General features: G+C 39.5%; 1 protein-coding gene across 22 annotated transcripts in view; it reads right to left on the reverse strand.

Annotated features, from left to right (window-relative positions):
- Positions 1-15,156, reverse strand: part of SGMS1 (sphingomyelin synthase 1) — a 325,269-nt gene that overhangs the window by 149,796 nt on the left and 160,317 nt on the right. For 19 of the 22 annotated variants that reach the window (XM_061402685.1, XM_061402683.1, XM_061402692.1 and 16 more), the window contains one exon: positions 9,780-9,923. The exons of the other annotated variants lie outside the window; for them this stretch is intronic. The gene's annotated coding sequence lies outside the window, so the exon portion shown is untranslated. The remainder of the gene's footprint in view (positions 1-9,779; positions 9,924-15,156) is intronic. 22 annotated transcript variants of the gene reach the window in all.

Genomic DNA, 15,156 nt, shown 5'->3' on the forward strand with positions numbered 1-15,156 from the left:
TCAATCTGCGACAATGTCACACATGCTTCTAGAAAACACTACTGAATGGCACATTCAGTATTATTATAAAAAGTTTTAACTCTGCAGACCTCCTTATAGAGGTCCAGGGAGCCCACAGATCCCTATTATACTTTGAGAACTACTTTAGATGCTCTCATCCAAGCCCATGGCTTTTAAATACCATCTCTTCTAGGACAGCTCTCAATTAAAAAGATACCTCTGGGCTGGATTCTTTAAACTCCAGGTTCAAATAGCCAACTGCCTATGCAATATTCTCACTCAGATGTCTAACAGGTAAGTATTTTAACTAATAAAGTCTTTACTCCCCACCTGCCCTATGACTCCAACATTTTCCTCCTGCACTTTTCTCCCATCTCAGTAAATAATAACTTTAACTTGCCAACAACTCAGGTCAAAATCTTGTGAGAAACCCAGGATGCCTCTGCTTGTTTCAAATCCACATCTAACCCTCTATCCAAATTAGATGAGCTTCCTTCAGGAATATATCTGCAATCTCGCCACTTCTTATCTCTCCACTATTCCTTCCACCCTGGTGCAGAATTACACATCTTGGCCTAGGCTTTGGCAACAGCCTCCTACCTGGTCTGCAAGCATCTTCTTGTGTCCCCCTAGGCATAATCTTCACACAGCAACCAGAGGGACTTAATGTATAAGTCAGATCATAAGTCACTTCTCTGCTTAAGACTGCAGGTACCTTCTCACCTCACTCAGAGCAAAAGTCAGACTTTTCATCAGAGCCTACAGAGGTGACAGCTGGGGCAGGACTACTTCTCTAAACTCTAAAAGCTCTCCCCTTGCACACTGCACTATAGCCACCCCGGCCTCTTGGTCTACATGCTTACACTCTTTCCTCAAGGTCTTTGCGATTACAATTTCTTCTGCCAGAAGCCCAATCCCCTCAGATCACCTTGACTGAGGTTTGTTCCCTGGATCAGCACTCAAACAATCCACCTGGAAGATGCCATTCTCACCGCCACTTCATAACCTTTCCCTGTTTTATTATTCTTCCTAAAACTTGCCATTACCTGACACATTTGTCTGCTCTTTGTCTATTTTCCCTGCCCTCATGCAATGAGAAGATGGCCTTTGTCTGCTTCAGTGCTATATCCCAGTACCTAGAACATTGTCTACTGGAGAGCAGGTGCTCAATGTGTATTGTTTGAGTGGATGAACAGAGATGTGAGTCCAAGTAGCTTTGGGAGTTGAAGGCAGATGTGATGAGGTGGAAAGGCCAAGAGAACCACATGTGAACCAGCACCGTGAAGAGGAAGAAACCATAAAAGTGGAAAAAGCAGCACTACCAAACAGAGGCTATAAATAAGAGGAGACAAGAACTACTGTTGGATAGCCCTCCTACAGGTCAGAGAACTCAGTAATTACCAAACATTTGTTCATCCCTAATAGTAGCTCTCAAAATTCATTCAAAATACACAAACATATTTGGAACATGAATGTTTCCTTTGACTGTCACCTGAATCAATTCAGTACAATGTTCTACTCTGTATGGACATGATTCTTTTCTTATACAACAAAGAAAGAAAGGCCCGTACAGAGGAAAATGATTAGCCTACTTAGCCTACTTGCTTCTCAGTCATCTTCACAAAGTGGTTCCAAGAGAGAGACGACACTAGAATAGAAACTAGGTTCTTACTGCCGCTGAAATTCACGGAAATGGACCAGAAAACCCCACAGTAAATCACTCTGGTCACAACTCTAAGAATGGGTGTCAGGGTTACTTCATCAAAATTAATATCAAATTCACAGTGCCATAAACAGCACCTACATTAACAAATGTTTTATCCAAAAAGAGTTTTTTAAAAATATTTTTCTTCATTCTGACCAAAAAAAAGAAAAGCAACACATACGGACTCAAATCACAGCCAGCACACCAAATTCAGGTGATGACAGCTGTGCCCAGTCATCAGCTGTCCCTCTTGGAGGAACCATGAGAATGTTAGAACAGTAAGCATACCTTTAAATGTTTGTCTTAACAGTTGTTTTTCTGACTGTGTGGAAGTTTGAAAACGACTGCATTAATAATTGACATTTTCCCATCAAATATTTAGGAAAGAAAAAAAATTCTAGAAATGAGCTATTACTTATATAATCTTCATTTCATTTCTATTATAGTTTCTTTCCCAAATTAACACAGGCAGCAATAAATATATGCCGTCAAAAAATACTCACATATCTTCAAATGTGATATTAAAAAAGATATCAGAATAGTGCTTCAAGATTAAAAACCTCTGCATAACAAAGAGAAAAAGACCTATTCACATCAAGAAAGCTTTCTTCATTTTATTAAAAGGTTTCTTAAGAATTCATCTAAAATTAGTGAACTTTCCTTGTCAATTTATTTAAAATATCAATGGTATAACTTTCAGAAATGTACTCTGCTGAAAAATATAACTGTGATGAGAAAAAGAAAACACTAGGAGAATTCTATGTTCTCAAAATCTGAGCAAAAATAATAAATAGTGATCCTTTGGGTTGAATAGTTTGAAAGTCTGAATATATTTGCAACATGAGATGCAAACCAGTTTCCTCTTTAGAAACTATTTCCACCAATTCCAATTCAAAGTAAACACTACAATATTTTTAATACAAACAAACAGCCATTTTTTCAAAACTAAATGTGAAGATCTGTTAAGCTAACACATTTTACAAAATTAAAACTTCCAAACACAGCTACTCAAAAAAAATCATAATAAACATTCCTAAACCCCTGAAATATTAATCTTGAAATTTCTAATCATAATGTGGTCTTATGTAAATGTACAGTGGACAAATTATGCTATTAATCTAGCTGGCATGCTTACCAGGTTATTTTTCTGATTCCTTCCACAGCAAATATTTAAAACACAATACCAATTTTCATAACCTCAAAATACATAAATGTTTCAGGAAATCGTTATCCCTACTGTAGTCATCATAACTTGAGCTTTCTTCCAATTTAAATTAACATTGATTCCATTTAACATTTGCTTAGCACCATACTACATACTGTGGAAAATTCTGAAAGAGATGGGAATACCAGACCACCTGACCTGCCTCTTGAGAAACCTATATGCAGGTCAGGAAGCAACAGTTAGAACTGGACATGGAACAACAGACTGGTTCCAAATAGGAAAAGGAGTACGTCAAGGCTGCATATTATCACCCTGCTTATATAACTTATATGCAAAGTACATCATGAGAAACGCTGAGCTGGAGGAAGCACAAGCTGGAATCAAGATGGCTGGGAGAAATATCAATAACCTCAGATATGCAGATGACACCACCCTTATGGCAGAGAGTGAAGAGGAACCAAAAAGCCTCTTGATGAAAGTGAAAGAGGAGAGTGAAAAAGTTGGCTTAAAGCTCAACATTCAGAAAAGGAAGATCATGGCATCTGGTCCCATCACTTCAAGGCAAATAGATGGGGAAACAGTGTAAACAGTGTCAGACTTTATTTTGGGGGGCTCCAAAATCACTGCAGATGGTGACTGCAGCCATGAAATTAAAAGATGCTTACTCCTTGGAAGGAAAGTTATGACCAACCTAGATAGCATATTCAAAAGCAGAGACATTACTTTGACAACAAAGGTCCATAAAGTCAAGGCTATGGTTTTTCCAGTAGTCATGTATGGATGTGAGAGTTGGACTATAAAAAATCCTGAGTGCCGAAGAACTGATGCTTTTGAACTATGGTGTTGGAGAAGACTCTTGAGAGTCCCTTGGACTGCAAGGAGATCCAACCAGTCCATTCTAAAAGAGATCAGTCCTGGGTGTTCATTGGAAGGACTGACGCTGAAGCTGAAATTCCAATACTTTGGCCACCTGATGCAAAGAGCTGACTCATGTGAAAAGATCAAGATGCTAGTAAAGATTGAAGGCAGGAAGAGAAGGGGACGACAGAGGATGAGATGGCTGGATGGCATCACCGACTCAGTGGACATGAGTCTGAGTGAACTCCGGGAGTTGGTGATGGACAAGGAGGCCTGGCATGCTGCGATTCATGGGGTCGCAAAGAGTCAGACACGACTGAGCGACTGAACTGTACTGAACTGATGAAAGCATCAAAACCAGAACCCTGGTAACAATTACATGGGGCAAGAGAGGAGATAAAACCAGGACTGCTCAAGCTCATGAGTTTAAAGACATCCCATCTTAAAACTGGAACTTCACAGAACTATGCCCTCAGGATATGGGCAATGAGAAATAAACTTGCTCCACCATAAGAGAAAACAAACTGCTTTTTAACCCTAGCAGCGTTTGGAGGGGTGGGGTGAGGCACAGCAGTGGTCTGGGTGGAAAATCTCCCTTGAGAATTCATAGCCAACAACTACTACTCATGTGGTTTGTGGTCTAAGTTTAAACTATGTGCTTTGAGAAATCCCAAGCAGAGAACTTAATTTAAAGACTATCCAGATTGATGGTACCTAGAGGTACCTGGCAGAAGCAAATATAAACAAACCCTGGAAAAACCTCTTGTTAATCATGACCCCAAAGAACTCGCACAGATAAAATTTTCAAGGAACATGAGCTCACAGTCAATAAATCATAAACACAAGGAAACAAGATACTATGAATGAGCACCAACATGAAATGGGCAAATGAAATCAGATCTGAAAAGACTTGGAATCCTAGAATTATCAGCATAAAATAAGTGTACTTAATATATCTCAATAAAGCAAAATTTGAAAAGAAGCTAAGTTTTATTTTAAAAAATATTACTAAGCTGTTCTTTAGGGAAATTCTTTACTTAATCCGCTGAGCTGTGACACAAACATAGCTAAAGTGTCTGATTCATGAAGGCTCAGTCTGTGACTCATTACTATCCATGTTCAATTTAAGACAGCCCACCCACAAAGTTTTAAAAGAATCTAGAAACAGATAATGAAGATTTCACAGAATGTCAGGCTCAGTTTCACTACCACATCACCTGATGACAAGAAAACCTTGTACTACCCACATCAACCAGAACACAGAGGGCTAACCAGTCTCCTAGGGCTAAACTTTCAGGCATTACACTTGGCACCATTCACTGACCCCATCACCAAAGATTACCTTCAACCACCAATGACTGTAAGGTTATCACTTCATCTCTCCTAACCTTAGAACTTCTAAGGCACCTCTAGGGAAACCATTGTCCTAAAGCAGGTCAGTCTATAGGAATTCCAACTGGAAGGCCTATGAGTTAAGTACCAAATCCAAGACTGATTGTGTCCCTACAGGAGAATTATAGGCATGATGAAAACTGGAAATAATACTCTTGTGAACATGTTTTACTTCTTCGTAGGTTTTTTACTTCTGTAGGTTTACTTCTGCAGGTTTTACTTCTGTAGGTTCTTTATGCCACAGTGATTCTCAGTCTTTACTTCCTCAAGGAAGTAAAGCTTTCTTTAAACACAATTTTGTGGAAGTTCACTACATAAAACATAGAAAAGCAGAGCTGCTGGAGGTCAAAAGTCTTGCCCTCCTCCCTCAAGGTATATTTGGAATCCGAAGGGCAATACGGAACCATGTCTGAAAAACACTGGCCTGGAATGATGGTATAAGGACAATGATGATAATTTAATTTAACAATGATATCTTTACAGAAGAACAATAAGCATCAATACAGTATAGTCCCACCTCCATGTCAGCCTGTTCTGAGTATTGTGTATACTCAGATTTGTTGGACACTTTGCGACCCCTTCAGGCTCCTCTATCCATGGAATTTTTCACACAAGAATACTGGAGTGGGTTGCCATTTCCTCTTCTGTGGGATCTTTCCCACCCGGGGATCGAATCTGTGACTCCTACATTAGCAGTGGATTCTTTACCACCATGCCACATGGGAAGCCGTCCTGAATAGAAGGCATGTGTTAAATGCTGACCTGTCTCAGTTATCATTACTTTCTCTGTTTCAGAACTCTGACTCCTAGAAGCACAGAAATTTTCAGTTCAAGAGAAGCCATATTTGTACTGTGAACGTCTATCTAAGAGATTGCAAAGCAGCATCACTCAGGTTTCCACAGGTCACTACAGCTGCCTGACCTAGTGTTGAACACTTATAAAATATTTAGGCAAAAAAAAAAAACGAAAACAAAAAACGAGGAAAAAGTGCTCAGCTAACCAGTATATGAAGCATCAAGTACCTTAAGAAGCTCACAGGACCAAACTATCTAAAATCAGGATTTGAGAAGTTTCTTGTAAACGGGAAAAACTGAAGTTACCTGTCATAGATGGGTTACCTCAATGAAAGAAAAACGAGATTTCAAATTTTACAGGTCAATGGGGAATTTCCAGGACTTCCTTCATGCATTTGTAATGGGAAATTCACAAGTCAGGTTCTTTGTATAATGTGTCAGAAGTGATGTGGGTTTTCTCATCATATTCTTAACTGGCATTTGTTATTTTACAAGATACCATGAAAACTAGTGGCATTTATGGAGTTCTTGTTTCTTTTAATATTTCTGTCCTGCCACAGTGTCCTAATGTGGAGCGGTATTAACTGAACTGAATGAGAATTAGGTCTACCTAATAATGGGATGGAATAATTTATGTTATCATCCACATGGAGTACTTTGTTGCCACTTTTTAGCATGATGTAAAAGAAAGCTTAAAAACGGGAAAAACACTTAAGTTATACTGAGCAAAAATGGATCTGCTGCTGCTGCTAAGTTGCTTCAGTCGTGTCCGACTCTGCGCGACCCCATAGACAGCAGCCCACCAGGCTCCCCCGTCCCTGGGATTCTCCAGGCAAGAACACTAGAAAACTTTAATTCTAATTTTGAACTTTTTACAAGGTATACACAGTCCTGAGAATAAAATCTTGAAGCAGCCACACCAAAATATTATCAGTGGCTACCTCTGAATGGTGGCTTTTTTTGTGTTGTTTTAACTTAATACTTACCAAACTTTCTACTTAGAATCAGGAAAACAGTACATTTAAAAATAAAAAGAAATTTCCCTTTTAGTAAAATTGATACAATATACCAGAAGTTCCAAGGTTTGCATATTTCATAAATTTTGAGACTCATATCCAAATGTCAGACCTGTGTGCCTGTGTAGCCAAACTCCAGCCACACCTGCTTTGGAGGCAACAGCTGCTCATCAGGGCTCAGGTGAGTCAAGCCTAATTGTTCCTGGCAGCTTCCCTGGTGACTCAGTAGTAAAGAGTCCATCTGCCAAGCAGGAGACGTGGGTTTGATCCCTGGGTCGGGAAGATCCCCTAGAGAAGGGAATGGCAACCCACTCCAGTAATCTTGCCTGGGAAATCCCACAGACAGAGGAGCCTGGCGGGCTGGAGTCCATGCAGTCACAGGAGAGTCAGACATGACTTAGTGAGTGAGTATGCAACACGCAGTGTAATAGGCTCAGTGTGGGAAAGGACACGCAGAAACAGGGAGGCACACTTCCCAGTTCTCAGCCCATCACAACAGAACTGACACTGTTTGGCTGTAACCCCATCAGTGACTGCACCAGGCCTATCTAGAAGCCTTTGCTTCTGTGAGGATGAGGCCTATTTAACTGTTTGTTTTAAGACTGCCTTTGTATTAACACAAAGCAGAAAAAAATCCTTGGACACATTTGCAATCTGAATGTCACCATGGTGTAATCAGTGGGGCAGAGTAATTGTTCAAAGCACAGTCCGTGAAATCAGACAAATCTAGGTTCGGGTTCTGGCTCCACCATTTTCTAGCTGCACAGGCTTGGGCAAGCTTTGTAATGTCACAAGCTTCAGGTTATCCATCTTTCAAAGAAGGTTGCCACACCAACCCGCCCAGGATTTTAGTGAAGATTCAAAATACTTCTCGGTATACAGAGCCTCTGCTAATTTAATAAAAATATTTTAGAAGTCTAAATATACAGATTTTCAACTCATGCAGCCCACTACTGGGGATCAAAAAAAGAGATAAGATTTATTCCTAAACTTAAAACACATCTTTCAGGGCAATGTCCAAGCTATATACACACTTCAAAACAATCATCTGAGCCAAAACTAAGCACTTGAATAGATGGTTCTATATTTTAAAGGATTCAGGCTCTGAAACAAGTTTGTGAACCATGCAAGAAGATTTCTAGCAAAATCTCATCATTCCTTATCTATATCATCTTCAATAACTATATTGAAAGTATCTATCTGGGCACTGGTGCAAATGCTAGAGACACAACAGGATTATATCAGAAACATCAAGGTCCACTCTCACTCCCAATGAAAGTGAAAGTGTTAGTCACTGAGTTATGTCTGACTCTTTGTGACCCCATGGACTGTAGCTCTACAGGCTCCTCTGTCCATGGAATTCTCCAGACAAGAATACTGGAGTGGGTAGATATTTCCTTCTCCAGGGGATCTTCCTGATCCAGAGATTGAACCTGGGTCTCCTGCATTGCAGGCAGATTCTTTACGGCCTGAGCCACTGGGGAAGGCCTGTACTTCCTATATTGGCCGCATAAGCAATTCAGAAGGCATCAACAAAGATAACAGAGCCTCTGTTAGAAAGAGGACCTATTTTAATGATGTCTCATACCAACAATATATTCTCAGTAAAATTATAAGTTAGAAAATACTTGATTTTAATTTGCTAATTAATGCTATAAATATAAACCAAATAAGAATCCATGAAATGGGAAAAAGTAACAAAAAATTGTGAAGAAGGTAGAGCAGAAGGTTACAATTCCATAAACATTTGGATCTTTTTCCAACCCTGCTTCACAAAGGGGAAAGGGCATGGTATCCAGTCTTTATTGCACACAATACTGGACAGGCAGACCTAGTGCTGAATCCCACGTCTGCCTTTCCTCTCTCAGAAGTAGTAGGCCGGTTATTTAACCACTTGGAACCTCAGCAGCCTCATCTAGAAAAGCAGGACTTGTTTAATGTTCTCATGATGGTGTGATGACTGGCACAGGGTACATTTAAAGTATTCTACATTGGTAGACGGGGAAAAAACCCTCAAGTATCAACGTGACTTACAACATGACACAGGCTATGCCATAGAAAAAGAGCCAGCGAATCAAAAGACAGCCATCCATGAAAGTCACAAAATACAAAATAATGAATGGCACTGACCCTGATGATAAATTTAGTTGAGGAGATGAGAATTATCGCTATGAGCAAGAAAATGAAGTTTACCACTTAACATTGTAACTTGGTTGGAGAGATCAAGGAGACTAGCAGGTCAAAGTCAGTGACTAATAAGGAACTAGCAAATCCAATGGAGAAGGAAATGCCAACCCACTCCAGTATTCTCACCTGGAGAATCCCAGGGACGGGGTAGCCTGGTGGGCTGCCGTCTATGGGGCCGCACAGAGTCGGACGCGACTGACGTGCCTTGGCAGTGAATCCACTGCAGCCGCCACCCAGTCAGACTCAGATATGGCCTTGATGTCACATAGGTTAGAGAAAAAGCCCATAAGTAACAGCCGATTCAAAGGACACATTCACTGAGCTTTGATACTGACTGGCCCAGTCTCACAAGAGAAGACAGTGAGGTTTCTGGTTAGAAATTTACTATCGTTTTCAAATGTCCAGAGTCAAATATTGTCTCTTTTGTTTATCGTCTGCCAAGCAATAAGAAGGGCTCCAGAGGGACTGAATCAGAGCTGCTTAAGACAAAGTTAACACATCCCATTACACAGTCAAGTTCAGAGAACAACAGCCACTAGTGTATTTGAGGCCAGAGACTGAGGTTCTGCTCTCTGAAGGTTCCCAGAGAACGGCTCAGCTTGACTTCCTATAGCAGAGTGCGCCACACCAGGTTCAATGCAAGTTCTAAGTCATGACATACCTCCAACAGCTACTGTTTTGCATTTATCGCTGGGTTCCTTTAAAATTATTCTCATGTACGCTTCCTGAGGCAGGATCTTGTCTTCTATTTCATAAGCTTTCTAGTCAGATACTTTTGTGTATTCCAAAGAACTTAATGGTGTACCTAGAATAGAAGAGCAATTTAAGCTTAATCACCTTGAAAATGGAATCATGAAATTCCTATGTGGAAAGACATTTTACCAATCAATATACTTCACTGTAAACAAGAGCATCAGTAAGTTTTAAAGTATCAGGCTGGAAACAAAAAATTCACAACTGACCTTCCCCACCCCCATATTTTCTCATTCCCAGCTTTTCATTTCTTTCCCTCTTTCTTTCAAGCTTTTTATAAAAATTGTCATAAAATATGCATAAGGTAAAACCTATCCCATCTTTTTTTAACTGAAGACTAAAGCCTGTAATCCTCTATCTACGCCTCTATAATAGAGGCATTTCTCCCTCTATATATCATCTGTTATCTTCAATTGTCAACAAATAACTGATATTCACAAATTATAACAGTTTCACTATGAAAACAAAGGGCAATTACTAAATTACCCACTTTACAAGCTGGTTGATAAAAAGGTGGTCATTCCTCCAGGCTAAAACATTACCCTCATAAATGATACTTTTTATAGTTACATATGTATAAATGGGTGGGTGCATAATTAGGAAGCTGGAGATAATGTTTTGCATCCAACAAAGAACTAAGAAAGCTGTTCATTTAGTCCCTCACTGATGATCATTTGTACTCACATGTGAAAGAATGCGGAATCCAATGGCATCTATGTTGATCATGTTAGATCTAATCAGTAACATTCTATTTCTTTTCTTTATATTAATCTATTAGATGTGGGTTTTCAATTCTTTTCAGGATCACATAAGCCCTGCATCATGGGATATCTGCTGATAACTAAGCCTGTTCTGAAGTGAAAGTGTCAGTTGCTCAGTCAAGTCCGACGCTTTGTGACACCATGGACTGTAACCCACCAGGCTCCTCTGTCCATGGAATTCTCCAGGCAACAATACTGGAGTGGTTTGCCATTCCCTTTTCCAGGGGATACCACCACTCAAATTTCAGGAGGATCTTGAACTCTTTGAAGCCTATCCCTGGACCCCTGGGATAAAAACCCTAGGGATTTACACGGACCAAAGTGGGTTCCTATCTTAAGCCAACTAGCAGGCTTAATTCTGTGATAGTCCCTAAGGACCTAGTTACACTAAGTAATCTCTCCTTTTAGCCAATCTTTATCCTATCTGTAAGAAATAGCACCACCTTTGTAAATAATCAAATACAGTCAAAAGAAAGCTGTCATAAACTAAAAACAAACAAACAAGACTCTCTTGCCATTACCTTTGAAGTGTTCAATTAAAGCTTCAGAGAAAAATATATTTATACAAAAGAACATTATCATCTTCTATTTTCAAGGGGGAGGGAGGGGTATGCCAAATGGCTTGCAGGATCTTAGTTCTTCGACTGGGGGTTGAACCCGCACCCTCGCCAGTGAAAGCATAGAGTCCTAACCATTAGACTGCCAGGGAATTCCCAAGAACATCATCTTTTGACCAAAATACAGTGTAAACACCTAAAGGTAAATCAAGGGCTCCCCCGCCCCTAAAAAAAGTAAACCCCAGGAAATAGGGTGTCACCTTATATTCAAGACCTCACTAAGTCTCATGAACAAAAATCTGTTTACTTTGAATAGTGAAATAATGTTTGGGAAAATAACTTTAATTACTGCTATCCTTGGATGCTTATAGGTCACTTGACAGTGGTTAATAAAAAGAATCAAAGAAATAGATTGAACAATTATTTTCAGAGGTAGGATCTAACAATAGCAAATGTGAATTATCATTTTTTTAAAGCATTTAAAATATCACTTTAAAAAGCAACATGGATTTGGGGATTATGGATGCCCAATGAAATATGTCTGTTTATCTCTACTTCCTTCTGAATCCCATCAAAATTATAGCAAAGAGGACAAAAGATATAAATCTGTAAGGACAAAGAGAACAGAAAATGAGTGAGGACAACAGACGTCTAAGCTGAAAGCAGAGATGACCGCTGAGCAGAGTAGAGCAGAGGAAAGCAAGCTACAAGCTCACTGCCTTGGAAGCAAACAAAAATCCCCCTGAGTGCTCCAGAAAGGCTCAGGAAATGCAGCTTCTGGTTCCTGGGAGAAGACGGTAAGGTGCTGAGAAGAGGGAGATGGACTGACAGGTTGTATAAAAGGCAGTTGGACCCTTACTTTATACTTTAATTAAAAATGAACTCAAAATGGATTAAAACCCTAAATGTAAGACCTGAAACTATAAACCTCGTAGAAGAAAACATGGGGCAAAATCTTCATGACACTGGATTTGGCAACGATTTCTTGACTATACATCAAAAGCATAGGCAACAAGAGCTTTCAAAAGAGACAAATGAGACTGTATCAAACATAAAGGCTCCTGTGAGGCAAAGGGCAGAGTGAAGTGGCAACCAATGAAACAAGGAAATATTCGCAAATTATGTTTGTGATAAGAAATTGCTGCCCATAATATATAAAGAATTTCTACAACTCAATACGAAAAGTCAAATAACCCAAATAAAAAATGGATATAAAACCTGAAGAGACATTTCTCCAAAGAAGATGTATAGACAGTCAACAAGCATATGATAGTATCCTCAACATGACTAATCATGAGGGAAATGAAAATCAAAACCAGATAAGATACCATCTCACACCTGTGAGGATGACCACCATCAAGACACAAATAACAAGTGTTGGCGTGGAGAAAAGGGAACCCTCTGTGCACTGGTGGTAGGAATATAAAATAATGCAGCCCCTTTATTGGCAACAGCGGGAAGGTTCTACAAAGAATTAAAACTGAACTACCCCATGATCCACCAATCCCACTTCCCAGGCCCAAAGCTGAAAGCAGGATTTCAAAGAGGCATTTGCACAAGCTTGTTTACTACAGCTTTATTCACAATAACCAGGAGGCAACAGATGCATGGATAAAGAAGATGTGGTATGTAAATATAATAAAATAGTATTTACTTTTTTTTTAAACACATGAAACTCTGCTAAATGTTATGTGGCAGCCTAGTTGGGAGCGGGGTTTGAGAGAGAAAGGATACATGTTCATGTATGGCTGAGTCCCTTCACTGTTCACCTGAAATTATCACAGCATTGTTAACCAGCTCTACTCAAACACAAAATAAAAAGTTCAGAAGGTAAAATGTTATTTACTCTTAAAAAAAAAAGGAAATCCTGTCATATGCTACAAGGATAAACCTTGATTGAGGATACTACACTAAATAAAATAAAGTGAAAGTGAAGTCGCTTAGTCGTGTCCGACTCTTTGCGACCCATGAACTGTAGCCCACCAAGCTCCTCTGTCCATGGGATTCTCCAGGCAAGAATACTGGAGTGGGTTGCCATTTCCTTCTCCAAATAAGCCAATCACAAAAGTAAATCCTGTAAGATTCCACTTATATGAGGCAACTGAAGTAGTCAAACTCTTTAAACAGAAAATAGAACAGTGGTTGCTAGAGGCTAGGGCAAGGAGAGTTCATTAATGGGTATACAGTTTTAGTTTTCTAAGAAGAAAAAATTACAGAGACCTGTTGCATGACTATGCGAATACACTTAACACTACTATATTACACACTGAAAAGGTTAAGATAGGATACTTTAAGTTGTGATTTTTACTCAGTAAAAAAATTACGGAGATTATCCTGATTTATTTAGATGGGTTCAGTGTAATCATGTGCTGTGTGCTTAGTCGCTCAGTCATGTCTGACTCTTTGCAACCCCATGGACTGTAGCCCACCAGGCTGCTCTGTCCATGGGGATTCTCCAGGCAAGAATACTGAGTGTGTTGCTATGCCCTCCTCCAGGGCAACATAATCATAAGAGTCCTCAAAAGTGAAAGAGGGAAGCAGAAGAGGAGGTCAAAGAAATGCAACATGAGATGTATTCGATCTGTATTGCTCCTTTAAAGGAGGGGGTGGGGGTGGGCCGAGAGCCAAGGAATGCAGCCAGCCTCTAGAAGCTGGGAAAGCAAGGGAATGGACTCTCCTCTAGAAAGGAATGTAGCCCTGTAGACAACCTTGACCCTACCCCAGTAAGACCCATGTCAGACTTCTGACCTACAGAACTTCAAGGTAATAAACTTGTGTTATTTTAAACAACAACAAAAAATGTAGGTAATACCCCAGGTCTTCTCAACTGGTAGAGCCAGACCAACCATCCCTACTTCCATGACGGAAAGCAGTTTACTCTCTGGAGAAAATGACATAGCAAGATTTCAGACTTAGAGGGCCAGAATAGACGCATCAAGAGCTCACATTCATAGGCTTGGGTGGTGGACCTCTTGCCCCCTCCTCCTACGTGGCTCACCCAAATCCTCACAGGCAGGCTTTTACCCCACAAAAATATGAACAAAAGAGGACCTTTTGGAGACATAGAGAGATCCAAGAAAAAAAGATTTGCGGATTCTGATATCTAGGAGTCAGCAGCTCAAACATCTGGGTTCCTACCCCAAAAACCTATAGTGAAGCCCACTAGATAAACAAGTTTCCAGTCCACTTTTTATAGTCTCACTCCCAAATACAAACAGGCTATTAAAGTCTCACCATTAGAGAAAAGCCTCTAACGTTAAAATCAGGGGCCAAAACAAGCTGATAAAAAGAGGAAACACACATCAAGCTGATTAAAAAAAGGATGAAGAGCAGGCAAAAACTATTCAACAGCAAACTAATTCAATTCGTATTCTCGAGTGAAAACAGAAAACATTATTTCCATGAAATAAGACCGGGATCCCATTTTTAAATGAAATATTCAGAGGCCAATGAAAAATTAAATTTGAAATGAAAAATATGCTGGCAGAAATTAAAGTTCAGAAAGTACTAACAAAACCTCTTGGGGGGAAAAAAACACAAAGTTATTAGATAGCTAAGAAATATACATAAGAAAATTAGAAAATTAAGCCAGTAAGTCCCAAAATCCAACTAACAAACACAGGAAATAGAGACGAGGGTGTAGGAAAGGAAATTATCCAAGAAACAGTCAAAGAAAAATTTCTAAATTAGAGAACATGAGTTTCTGAATCGAAAGGATCATGTACATGGATAAACTATAAGACATACGTTCCAATATGGATTTCAGAATTCTGGGGATAACAAAGAGTCAAACATTTTCCACAGAAATCAAACAGTTCACACACAACCAACTAGAAAACAAAATGGCCTGAGATACAGCTGCATAAGTCTCAAAAAATTCAGTCATAAAAAAAAAAATACTGTTACAATAGGCAAACATTAAATATGGATTTAACCGCAGACTGTGACATGACTGCATGAGACAGGC

Source organism: Bos javanicus, chromosome 26 (assembly GCF_032452875.1).
Source record: "Bos javanicus breed banteng chromosome 26, ARS-OSU_banteng_1.0, whole genome shotgun sequence".
Lineage (NCBI taxonomy): Eukaryota > Metazoa > Chordata > Mammalia > Artiodactyla > Bovidae > Bos > Bos javanicus.